The sequence below is a fragment of the Myotis nattereri genome (genome assembly GCF_964212035.1).
Source record: "Myotis nattereri genome assembly, chromosome: 2".
NCBI classification, from domain to species: Eukaryota; Metazoa; Chordata; class Mammalia; order Chiroptera; family Vespertilionidae; genus Myotis; species Myotis nattereri.
Window position 1 is genome coordinate 26,211,695 of NC_138076.1, and position 12,354 is coordinate 26,224,048.

Consider the following 12,354-nt stretch of genomic DNA (forward strand, 5'->3'; position numbering starts at 1 on the left):
ATTATTTTTATTAAAGGGTTTTTAATGAGCTTTGAAAATGGACTCGTCATTTAAAACCTGTGCCATCATCATTAATGGCAGACTTCTGCTCATTTATTAACAAACTGTTTTCTCCGTGGTACCCCTTCCCTCAATCCAACTGCAAAAAGCCTTTTCGTTTCTTAACCTCTTTTTTTGGCACCAGAAGGCATGTAATTTTTTTTTCCATCCTGCCCTTCTGTTTGGTATTTAAAAACACACCCCGAGGAGGCTAAATGCAGCTCCCCCCTCCCCACTCCCCCCGCCCCCCCTCCCCGGTGAATTTTCTGTAATTGTGGGCTTTGCTTTAAGAAGATTCAATATATAAAAAGTTTAAAATGCCAAACACATTAATAAAGGAACGGGGCAAAAGGGAAGGGTGATGGCTTTACTAAAATATCCTTTTTTAAAATATTATTTTCTTTTTAAGGATTCAGTGTACATTGCCTTTCCTCCAATGCTTTCATGTTCTTAAGAGTTATTTTTATTGATTTTTAGAGAGAGAGGAAGAGGGAGAAAGAGAAAGATTGATATGAGAGCAAAACATCCATTAGCTGCTTCCCCCACACCCTGCCACCAGGGATCCAGCCCACAACCTGGGCATGTGTCCTGACCGGGAATTGAACCCACAACTTCTTGGTGCATGGGACAAAGCCTAACCAACTGAACCACACAGCCAGGGGCCTCCAGTGCTTTTAAAATGTGGATAGACTTACATTTTCATTCATATAATACTAGTTAGAGCACCTGTATTGCCTCAAGTTAGATAGGGCTGTTCTAGCAATGCTCTGGTAAAAGGCCTTTTCTTCATCTTTTCATTTCCCACCCCCCTCCCCACCCCCTGCCGCCCCTAAAATTTCTAAATGCTGCTCTGGGTTCCAGTTTTGGAATCAAGGACTTGCGTGAGAGTAGGGCAGTGGGTGATTTGAGGAAAAGTGGAGGAGTCAGGGGAGGAAGGCCTGTCCACACACACCTCTGCTCCCCAGCACACAGGGGTCCCCCACGGCTTCTGTTAATTCCTCTGTGACCAAGGAGCAAGCATATCACAGAACACGCCTTAAAAGATTTCAGATAGTCTCCCTCATTCCTCAGGATTTCAGAGTCATGAAGGAGGGTTGCCACCAGAACCCCAGCTGGCTGATGGAATCACAGGATGTCAGAGCCGAAAGGCAGGTTCCAGATCCTCTGATCTCCGTTTTGCAAAGGAGGTGACTGAGGTGCAGGGAGTGGGTGTGACTTCCCTGAGGCCACCCCGGCTGCCTGGTGGGGCCAGGAGAGGCCAGGCTTTCCTAGAAGTCTTGGGATGGTGGCTCCAGGGATGTGGAGCTTGAGGGAGGAGACAGAACTCTGTAGGGCAGCCCAGGAGGTGTATGCCAGTTTTAGGGCTAACAGGCACTTTTAGCTCATGGTCAAGTAGAGTCACAGCTCAAGGCCCCACCTCAAACAGGGAGAACAATGCAGGTTGCAGAAGGGCACCCTCAGCCAAGAGCCCCATTCCACAGGTGGCCGGGAGATGGGCCTGGCACAGGAGAGGGCACCAGGAAGGGAAAGGAACCTTCCCAAAGGGCACACAGGACTAAGTGAGCAGGCAGGTGTGGCCATGCCGCCCAGAGCAGGGGCTGTAGCAGGAGAGGCCCTGGGCTCCCTTCCTATCAGTGACAGCCCAGGCTCTCCTCTGTGATGTGGGCCAGTGACTCACTGAGCCTCAGCAAGTGGGGAGGCGGCTCATCTGGTCTCTCTCGACTCCTCGCTGCAGTATCACCAGCCGAGTCCAGCAGTTGGCATAGTAAACTCAGTAAATGTTTATTGATGACTGAATGAACGAGACGTATTTCCATAAACACAATCACACGCGGCTTCAAAATGACAGTCCAGCTGTGTGAGCACAGGTGAGCTGCCTAACCTCCCCCGGGCCCCAGTTCCCTCGTCCCTGAAATGAGCTGCTCTGTAAGGTCCCTTCCACTTCGACTCTTCTCAGATTCTATGAAGTTCTCCAAATTAAAAGTCAACGAAACATAGTTGCCCGATACTTTAAATGTAGACATCTACAGAAATATACCAACATGAAGAGTTTAAAAAGCATCTAGTTGTAAGCTGTTTAACTGCAAGTGTTCTGCTTAACTTTAAATGTGGGTTGAGTTTGGTTTCTAATCAAGCAAAAATTGAAAGGCCTTCAGAATGAACAGGCAGCCCGAGTGAGAAAGAAGTCAAGACCAGTGAAGGTGGAAGTGTGGGGAGCCAGCCATCATCTTGAAGGCCTTTCAGAGGAGAGGAAGTAGGAAGCCGAATAGGACGAGAGAAAGAGAAATGAACAAGAAGAAAAGCTGGGGAAAAGCAGAATGAAAGAAAACGTGAAGGGCAGGGAGATTTAGGGCCAGAGAATTTAGAAGATTTCACAGGCAGAGGTTACTTCATCCTATTGCATAGCCCCACACAGAGGAAATACTGTCACATTGATCACCGTGCTCCAGCTAGCAGCTAAGCAGAAAAAAACCTAGTGGCCACAGGAAAAAGTAAAGGTTTGAGTTAGCCTACAAGTGTAATGGAAACATGTCCATACAATGGAAAGCTGTGCAGCCTTTAAAAGAAATAAAATAGCCTGGACGGTGTTGCCCAGTGGTTGAGCTTGAGCTATGAACCAGGAGGTCATGGTTCAATTCCCGGTCAGGGCACATGCCTGGGTTGCGGGCTTGTTCCCCTGTAAGGGGGTGTGTAGAAGGCAGCTGATCAATGATTCTCACTCATCATTGATGTTTCTATCTCTCTCTCCCTCTCCCTTCCCCTTTGAAATCAATAAAAATATTTTTTAAGAAATAAAATAAAAAGAACAAAGCAATCTGTGTGTGTGTGTGTGTGTGTGCCCATTGAGTATGATGTTTGCTGTAGGTTTGTCATATATAGCCTTTATTATGTTGAGGTATGATCCCTTCATTCCCACTTTGCTGAGAGTTTTTATCAAAAATGGGTGTTGGATTTTGCCAAATGCTTTTTCTGCATATATTGATATGATCGTGTGATTTTAAATTTGTTTATGTGATGTATCACGTTTATTGTTTTGCGAATATTGTACAAGCCTTGCATCCCTGGAATAAATCCCACTTGGTCATTGTGTATGATCTTTGTAATATATTGCTGGATCCTATTTGCTAATATTTTATTGAGGATTTTAGCATCTATGTTCATCAGGGATATTGGCCTGCAATTCTCTTTCTTTGTAGTGTCTTTATTTGGTTTTGTAATTAGGGTAATGCTGGCCTCATAAAAAAAAAGTTAGAAGTGTTCCTTCCTCTTGGATTTTTTGGAATAGTTTGAGGAGGGTAGTTGTTAGTTCTTCTTTGAATGTTTGGCAAAACTTCTCTGTGAAGCCATCCAGACTAGGGCCTTTAATTGCTGGGAGTTTTTTTGATTACTGCTTCAATTTCTTGAATTATTATTAGCCTATTCAGGTTTTCTGATTCTTCCTGATTCAGTTTTGGAAGATTGTATTTTTCTAGAAATTTGTCCATTTCATCCACATTGTCAAGCTTGTTGACATATAGTTGCTCAGTTTTTCCCTTGTATTTCTGTGATGTCAGTTGTTATTTCACCACTTTCATTTCTGATTTTAATTTTTTGGGCCGTCTCACTTTGTTTCTTGATGAGTCTGGCTAAAGGTTCATCAATCTTGTTTATCTTTTCAAAGAACCAGCTCTTGTTTTCATTGATCTTTTCTATTATTTTTTTAGTCTCTATGTCATTTATTTCTTCTCTAATCTTTATTCTTTCCTTCTTTCTACATACTCTAGAATTTTCTTGTTGTTCTCTTTCTAATTCTTTAAGTTGTAGGGTTAAGCAGTTTATTATTTTTTTCTTTTTTTGAAGTAGGCCTGTAATACTATGAACTTCCCTCTCAGGACTGCTTTTGCTGTGTCCCAAAACTTTGGGGGTTGTTGTGTGTTCAGTTTCATTTGTTTCCAGAAAGTTCTTTATTTCTTTCTTGATCTCATTGGCAACCCATTCATTGTTTAACAACCTGCTATTTAATCTACATGAGTTTGAATGATTTTACTGTAGTTGATTTCTAATTTCATTCCATTATGATCTGAGAAGATGCTTGATATAATTTCAATCTTCTTAAACTTGTAGAGACTTGTTTTGTGTCCTAACATGTGGTCTGTCTTTGAGAATGACCCATGTGCACTTGAGAAGAACGTATATTCTGCTACTTTGGAGTGAAATGTTCTGTGTCAATTAAATCCATCTGATCTAGTGTGTCATTTAGAGTTGCTGTTTCCTTGTTGATTTTTTGTCTGAAAGACCTATCCAGTGAAGTCAGAGGTGTGTTGAAGTCCCCTACTCTGTCTGTATTGCCGTTGATCTCTCCTTTAAAGTCCTCCAGAAGTATTTTAAATATATTTAGGTGCTCCTATAGTGGGTTCATATATGTTTACCAAGGTTATATCCTCTTGGTGGATCAATCCCTTTAGTATTATGTAGTGACCTTTATTGTCTCTTGTGATGGACTTCATTTTGAAGTCTATTTTGTCAAATATGAGTATTGCTACCCCAGCTTTTTTTTCCCTTTCCATGTGCGTGGAAAAAATTTTTCCATCCCTTCACTCTTATCCTGTGTTAGTCTTTTGTTCTTAGGTGGGTCTCTTTTAGACAGTATATGATTGGGTCCTGTTTTTTTAATCCATTCAGCTACCCTATGTCTTCTGATTGGAGCATTTAATCCATTACACTTAAGGTTATCAATCGCTATTTATTTGTTGCCATTTTAATTCTTTATGCCTGTATTTCCCTATTTCTTCTTCTCATTATAGCAGCCCCTTTCACATTTTTTGCTGTGCTGGTTTGGGTGATAAACTCTGTTAGCCTTTTTTTTTTTTTTTTTTTTTTTTGTCTGGGAAGCTTTTTATTTCACTTTCTATTTTGAATGATAGCTTTGCTGGATATAGTAATCTTGGTTTCAGATCCTTGCTTTTCATTACCTTGAATACATCATGCCATTCCTTTCTGGCCTGTAGAGTTTCTGATGAGAAATCAGCTAACAGACTTAAAAGAGCTCCTTTGTAGGTAATAAATTGTTTTTCTCTTGCTGCCTTTAGGATTCTGTCTTTAATTTTTGGCATTGTAATTATGATGTGTCTGGGCCTGGGCCTGTTTGGGTTCTTCTTGCTAAGTTCTTGGGCCTCCTGAACTTGTGTAACCTTTTCCTTCATCAGGTTAGGGAAGTTTTCTGCCATTATTTCTTCAAACATATTCTTTATCCCTTGCTCCCTTTCTTTCCCTTCTGACATGCCTATAATGCAAATATTGTTACATTTCCCATAGCTCCCTTAAGCTGTCCTCCTGTTTTTAAGTGCTTTTTTCTTTTTGGTTCTCTGATTGAGTGATTATTTTCTGCCCTGTCTTCTAATTCACTGATCTGATCCTTGGCTTCCCCTAATCTTCTGTGTATTCTTTCCACTGTGTCAAAAGAGGAATTTTAAATAGACAATAAATGAAAAGGTGCTCAAATACATTAGTAATCAGGAGAATGCAGAAAATAACCACTACACATTCATAGGATTGACATTAATATGATTGAAAATATCAAATATTGAAGGGAACATATAATAACAGAAGCTCTCACGTGCTGCTGATGGTAGCAAAATAAGTGGTATGGCTGCTTTTGAAACTCTTTGGCATTATCTAGTACAGTTGAACTTACACCTACCTTATCACCCAGCAAAACCACTTCCAGGAATACACTATGAGAAATGTCAGCAAATGAGCACAGGAGACCTACACAGATTAAATATAGCAGCAGCATTGTAACCAACAAAATTGGAAACAGCCTAAATCTATGTCAACTTTAGAATGTATAAATACATTGTAGTCCTATAATAGAATATTATACAGCATGAAAATAAATGAACTATAGCAAAGGCAACATCACGAACAAATCTCACAATCAGGTTGAAGGAAGCCAGAGGCAAAATGAATGATTCCATTTCTGTAAAGTTCAAAATCAGGCAAAATGAAACTATGGTGTTTAATAATGCACACCTAGGTAGCAAAACATTTTTCCGGTCAGGGCTAAAAAAGTATTCAGCACATAAGTCTAGTGATTATATTCAGTTGGGAAAGAAAACTGTGATTAGGAAGGAGCCCACAGTCAGAGTGGAGGATTTCTGGCTGCTGTTCTTTTTATTTTTACAGAGATATTAACTTTATATAGACTCAGTAAGCTATACATGTTTTGTGTACTCTGTATGTACTCTGTTTTCACAATAAAAACAGGCATAGCCCTAACTGGTTTGGCTCAGTGGATAGAGCATCAGCCTGCGGACTCAAGGGTCTCAGGTTTGATTGCGGCCAAGGGCATGTACCTTGGTTGCAGGCACATCCCCAGTAGGGGGTGTGCAGGGGGCAGCTGATCGATATTTCTCTCTCATCGATGTTTCTAACTCTCTCTCCCTCTCCCTTCCTCTCTGTAAAAAATCAATAAAATATATTTAAAAAACAGGCATGAAAAGATGTTTGGGAACAGAGTCCTTCTTTTCTGGGCATATTAAGATCTTCTTAGGATGCCTGACCCTGCAGAGGAAGACTGCTAAGGCAGGAGCCAGCTGAAGACAAAGCCAATACACAAGGAGGGTGGATGGAGCAGGTTGCTGAAAGATGTTCCACAGCCTGAGACCCCCAACAAAACAACTCACCGAAGAGGCTGCAGTGACTGGTTTGGGTCTGTTTTGCTTTGTTTTCCTTGGTAATTTTCAGTAGCATTATTCCCTTGGCTCTCTAAAGTTCTTCTTGCAACATTCCATGTTACGCAGTTTTCAGATTACACGTTCAATCAAGAACCTTTTGGCGATGTCAAGGTAGGAGTTCTAGTCAATTCTAGTTATCTTCCTTAAACAGGAGCTGGACAGACTTTTTAAAAATCATGTAATTATTCTACTTTGCAAGAGATTCTAGCAGTAAAGCCATCACTGTTTCCTAGTCAATCTATAACTGTTTTCATTTTCACTGGAAAACTATGGTCAACAACAATCCTTTTGACATAACTGACTACATAACTGCTTTTAAAACTTCCTTTTAAAAAGAAATTAAAAAAATAAATTTAAATCAACCAATTTAAAAAATGTAATACATCAATTAAACAATTAGAACTTGCACATGGGGAAGAGCCTCAGTACTAACAAAGAAGTTTTATGTATAAATGTTTTTCTTTACTTGTCACAAAAGACTTTAAACTTAGGATCCCAATTAAAATGTTTTAAAATAAAATTTCAAAAATAGGAGATTCTGGAGCCCCCCAAAAGCTCTTTTAGGGCCAATTTTTAAATAACTCGAGAGGTAATCTGAATGGCTTGTGTTTCCTAACAACAATGCCAAATTTTCAATGCATATTCATAGGAATCCTAATGAGCTGTACCCTGCACTATAGTTCTTTAAGCACAGGCAAGTAGCTTATCTCTCAGGTCACTTGCTTGTCTTTGCTGATCCTGTGCATGTATAAACTAAAAATTGTTAAAAATGAACACGTCACCCAGAAAGCATTTAATATTTTTGAATGTTGCTTAAATGTGGCTTTCAGAAATATTTAGTAAAGAATTAAATGTTAGAACATTTTTTCTTGCTAACAATAATGTATACCCATACTCAAAAAGTTTCTCACAAGTCATAGGAAAACAACTCCCTATTACTATTTATTTGAAAAGATCTCAAAAAAACCATAGTCCATTATACTTCAGGGCTTTCCTTATTTCAAGCAAAAATTATACCTACCACTTTTTTGAGGTTTTATATAATCCATATACCAATACTAGTATTTAGGCTCCTATCGATATAGCAAGGAATCTCAATTAAGTCCAATTTGTAGCTGACGCTCTGGAAAGAACATCCACGGGTCTGTGTTGCATTATGTAACCACACCAACTTACATAACAAACCCATCCAGCCCCTTAACAGGGATTTATTAGGAGATGGGTTTTGTTTTGGGGATTGTCAGCTTTTGATTGGATGGCCATGCTCAAGAATTCCAGACACTAGTCAACATAAAAAAATAAAAAAACACCTTACTCTATATAGTCTCTAAGTTCATTTACAGAAACTGTACACTTTTTAGATTTCTTGAAAGTCACACCGAGGATATAGAGCTCTTTCCTCCCACACACACTTGTCGTAATAACTCTGCTTACTTTATTCTGACAACAAGGACAGTTAGTTTTTCTCTTTTCACAATGCCTTCCCGTTATCATCGACCCATACCTTGTATATTGTGAAAAGACAAGGACAAAAACCATCACAAACTGCCCAGGCTGCAACGGAGAACCTGAAACAGTAATTCTCACCTTAAGAGCTAGAATTGTCGACCTGACAGACACTGGCTTTTTGGTGAATAGATATTGTCACTATGCTACAAAGAAAGCCATGCTTGGAGAGGCCTTAAAGGAATACAATTCCTGGAACCCAGTTACTAAATGCATGACAAGTCTCAGCAATATATCATTCATCTAGTGCCGTGGTCAGCAAACTGAGGCTCACGAGCCACATGCGGCTCTTTGGCCCCTTGAGTGTGGCTCTTCCTAAGCCTTAGGAGTACCCTAATTAAGTAAATAACAATGTACCTACCTATATAGTTTAAGTTTAAAAAATTTGGCTCTCAAAAGAAATTTCAATCATTGTACTGTTGATACTTGGCTCTGTTGACTAATGAGTTTGCCGACCACTGATTCTAGTGTATTACCACTCTCCTCTCACACCTACCCTTTGATTCAGAGTGAAAAGGTCAAAGGCAATAAAGAAATAAGAGCTCCTTTTCTACTCACATCACTCATGAGTTGGCTTCAAATGGAAGTATATTACTCAAATTATATTTTTAATTTAATATATAGTGAGGGTGCTACACTTCAAATAAATCTATAATACAGTCTTTGGTCACCTCTCCTTTGTCAAAAAATCAAAATTGCTGTATGTTGAATTCACTTATAGCAGGTAATTTATAGTAGCAAAAGCAGCAAGTATGTTTTTGAGACACTACACTAATACTTGCATAGTACCACGACAGTCTTGGGTCCAAATCATGGTTACTTAAGCAAGCAAAGCAATCAAGGGAAACAAACTTATTCTGGGTGACTTTATGACCTAAAACTTTAATGGCATGAGGGTTAGAACAAACATCTGCTATAGATACTACTCCTGTACAATTCCTGAATTCTTCTCAGTGTGAAAGGGTAGCAGATAAAGTTTGGAGGCCATTAAAACTTGCAGCCATTTCACCTCTCCACCCTGAGGCTGTCAACTTTCCAAAGTTAAATAGCATTTCCTGAAATCTGCCTTATATTCAAAATTCTAAATGATGAGAGGCAAGTAAAATAACCAAGAAAATAACAATAACAAAAAGATCTTTAATGTTCAGGACCTTGATTTGTGGCAAATCTCCCTAAATTACATAATCAAGTAAACAGAAATGAGAAAAAAACAACCACTGTTTCACATCTAGGAGGTACTTGGTCACTGCAACTGTATTTCTTTCTTTCTTCCTTTTTTTAAATCCTCACCCGAGGATATTTCTCAATTAATTTGTAGAGAGAGCAGAAGGGAGAGGGAAAGACAGAAATATCGATGTGAGAGAAACACATTGATTGGCTGCCTCCTACACGGGCCGGGCCAGGCCAGGGAGGAGCCTGCAACCAAGGTTCGTGTCCTTGACCAGAATCAAACCCAGGACCCTTTGATCTGCAGGCTAATTCTCTATCCATTGAGCCAAACCAGTTAGGGCTGTATTTCTTTTTTAAGGCTGGGTAAATCACAATCCCTTTACAAGGTTTTCAAATGGATTAACCTAAAAAAATCAAGATGAGGTTATAATACCATTTTCTTTAGAAAAGAAAAACCATCTATATTGTTGGCATTAAATATATATATATATATATATATATATATATATATATATATATATATTTGAAAACTGGATTTCAAAGCAAAAGTCATGAACTTATACTTGCTATATAATGAGGAACATGAAAAGGCTGTTGTGTGTGAAAAAGAACTGGAGTTTGAAATATTTGGGAGAAAAATTCCACATGCAAGACAGACATCCAAAATGGCTCAACATAATTTATTTTTTTTATGTTAAAATGTACAGAGTTCTTTTGAAAGTACTTGCTAGAAAGGGGGGAAAAAGTGATATTACATACAAGGAGAGGAAGGGAGACCAACTGGCCCAGGAGCGCATGACATGGAGAAATACAAAGGCATCTAGGCACCCCTTCCCCTTAGCTTACAAGTCACCATGAACAAAGTACAAAGAAGTTACAAAACAGGAAAAGCAAATATAAACAGACAGGAATAGACTTAGTTAGCTTCATTTGTACATGCGGCTTTTAGAGGCATCTGGAGCTCTATTCACACACTCTAGAGATCTCTTTAAAGAGAATTTTTATCTTTCTTAAAATAGTTTTTAATATTCTACAACAAAGATAAAAAATTTTAAAGATGGAATGAAATGAAAAAGCTCTTATTTTAAAAGGCATCAAAGTCACTAACAGTGAGTTTTTTAAATTTCTTTTTTAGAAGATTACCCAAGTTATTTTGCTAAAAATACATTTTTTTTAAAACAGAAGTGAAAAAATGACAGGTACCAATATTACTGTGTTGGATAATTTCTTTTATAATATAGAAAAGAACATTTTCTCTACAATAGTTCTAGTCACAAAAAGGCTTGTGGAAAAAGGGAGCTGCCTGATTGAATCTTTTTTTTTTTTTTTAAGAAAGAAACAAAACCAAACACAATCGCAAACCAACAGAAACTGAATTCACGGCCCTCATTGCAACAGCTTCTCCTTCTGCCTTGACCCACCACCCTCCTCCCAATATACTTCCCTCCCGACCCACCCCAACCCCACCCCAACCAGGAAGCAATGACATAGCTGAAGATAGGGAGAGGGCAGAACAGTGCACTTTCTACATAGATGCTTGAGAACTGGAATAGTATATACAGAGAAACTGGGTCCTACACAGCCTTGTACATGCTCAGAATTGATAGCGCTAGGATGTGGAATTCTGCCTTTTTCTATGTAACACATTTAATTGAGAAAGTCAATTAAAATGTATTAAAAAAACCAACAAACCTGTGCATTTGAAAAATGTAATGCCTAATTAGTACTTCAAAATTTATCTATATAAAATATACAAATAAAGGAGAGAATTTAATGCTTATAGGTATTTCTTTAAGCAGTACTTCCCCCTTTTGGATATTTGACTGCACATACCAAGTGGTATAATAATTTCCATCTTCCAATGATGGAATATATATATATAGATATATAGATTTTTTTACCTATCCCTGGAGCAAGTAACAGGAAGAGAATGGGCAAACTGGCTGCACAAAAGAGAATGGAATTGGGAATAACATAGGAGCCTGCTAAAACCCTGCTGTCCAGATTTGCCCTGCTATGCTGGTGGTTGGTTTATCTTTCTTCTCTTCAGCCACTCACAGGTGAGCAGCTAGTGCACTGATTCACAGGGGATGAACTCAGGATCTCAAAAGACAAATGAAGACCGGAGGTATGTATCATTTAAGTAGCTATAAAACTCACACCATGATCTCCCTTACAACACACACTCTGTCATCTCTTCCAACATAAACAGTGTCAAAGGTTTGCCAGGTATTTTCAAATCACTGAAACAGTCATCCATCAACACTGTAAGAATGTAAGAGGCTAATCACTAGGGACTGTTGTTTGAGTTTAATCAGAGTCAAAGGCTCAGGAATCAAGACCCTTAGCATCTCAAAGTACATACTAAAAACGAGGTTGCGTGGAACGTGGGCTTTTATGGCTGATTCACCAGGTGGTAAAAAAAATGAGAGGTTAATTTCCTCTTTTTGATTGTTAATTGACCATCTCTATTCTTCCAAGGCTAATTTAGGATTGCAAACAGCTTTCCTCTGAGATTCTGCTGTTAATTGAGACTTACAGTATTTGTGTGTCTCTGAGTGCTAAGTGGGTATAGTAAAAAAAATTATATTACACTTGATTTAAGAAAGACAAACATTTCAATGAAGTCCATCTAAAAAGAAACATTTTGGGGGAAAGGTTTCAAGAGGTGTGTGCATGTGCGTGTGTGTGTAGGGAGTGGAGGGGATTTTCAGAGGAGAAGCATTTTCCTGCCTCACTTTATTAATAATAATAATAATAATATTAACAATAATAATAAGTTTAAGGAGCTTGGGTTGTTCTCCATGTCCCCATCCGAGTCTCCCATAAGTGCCTCCTGCTGGAATGAAGTAGGAAATGAAAAGTTGGGTTCAGAGAAAAGGGTCTGGTTAACCCTTGAGATGTATATATAACATTTAAAAAT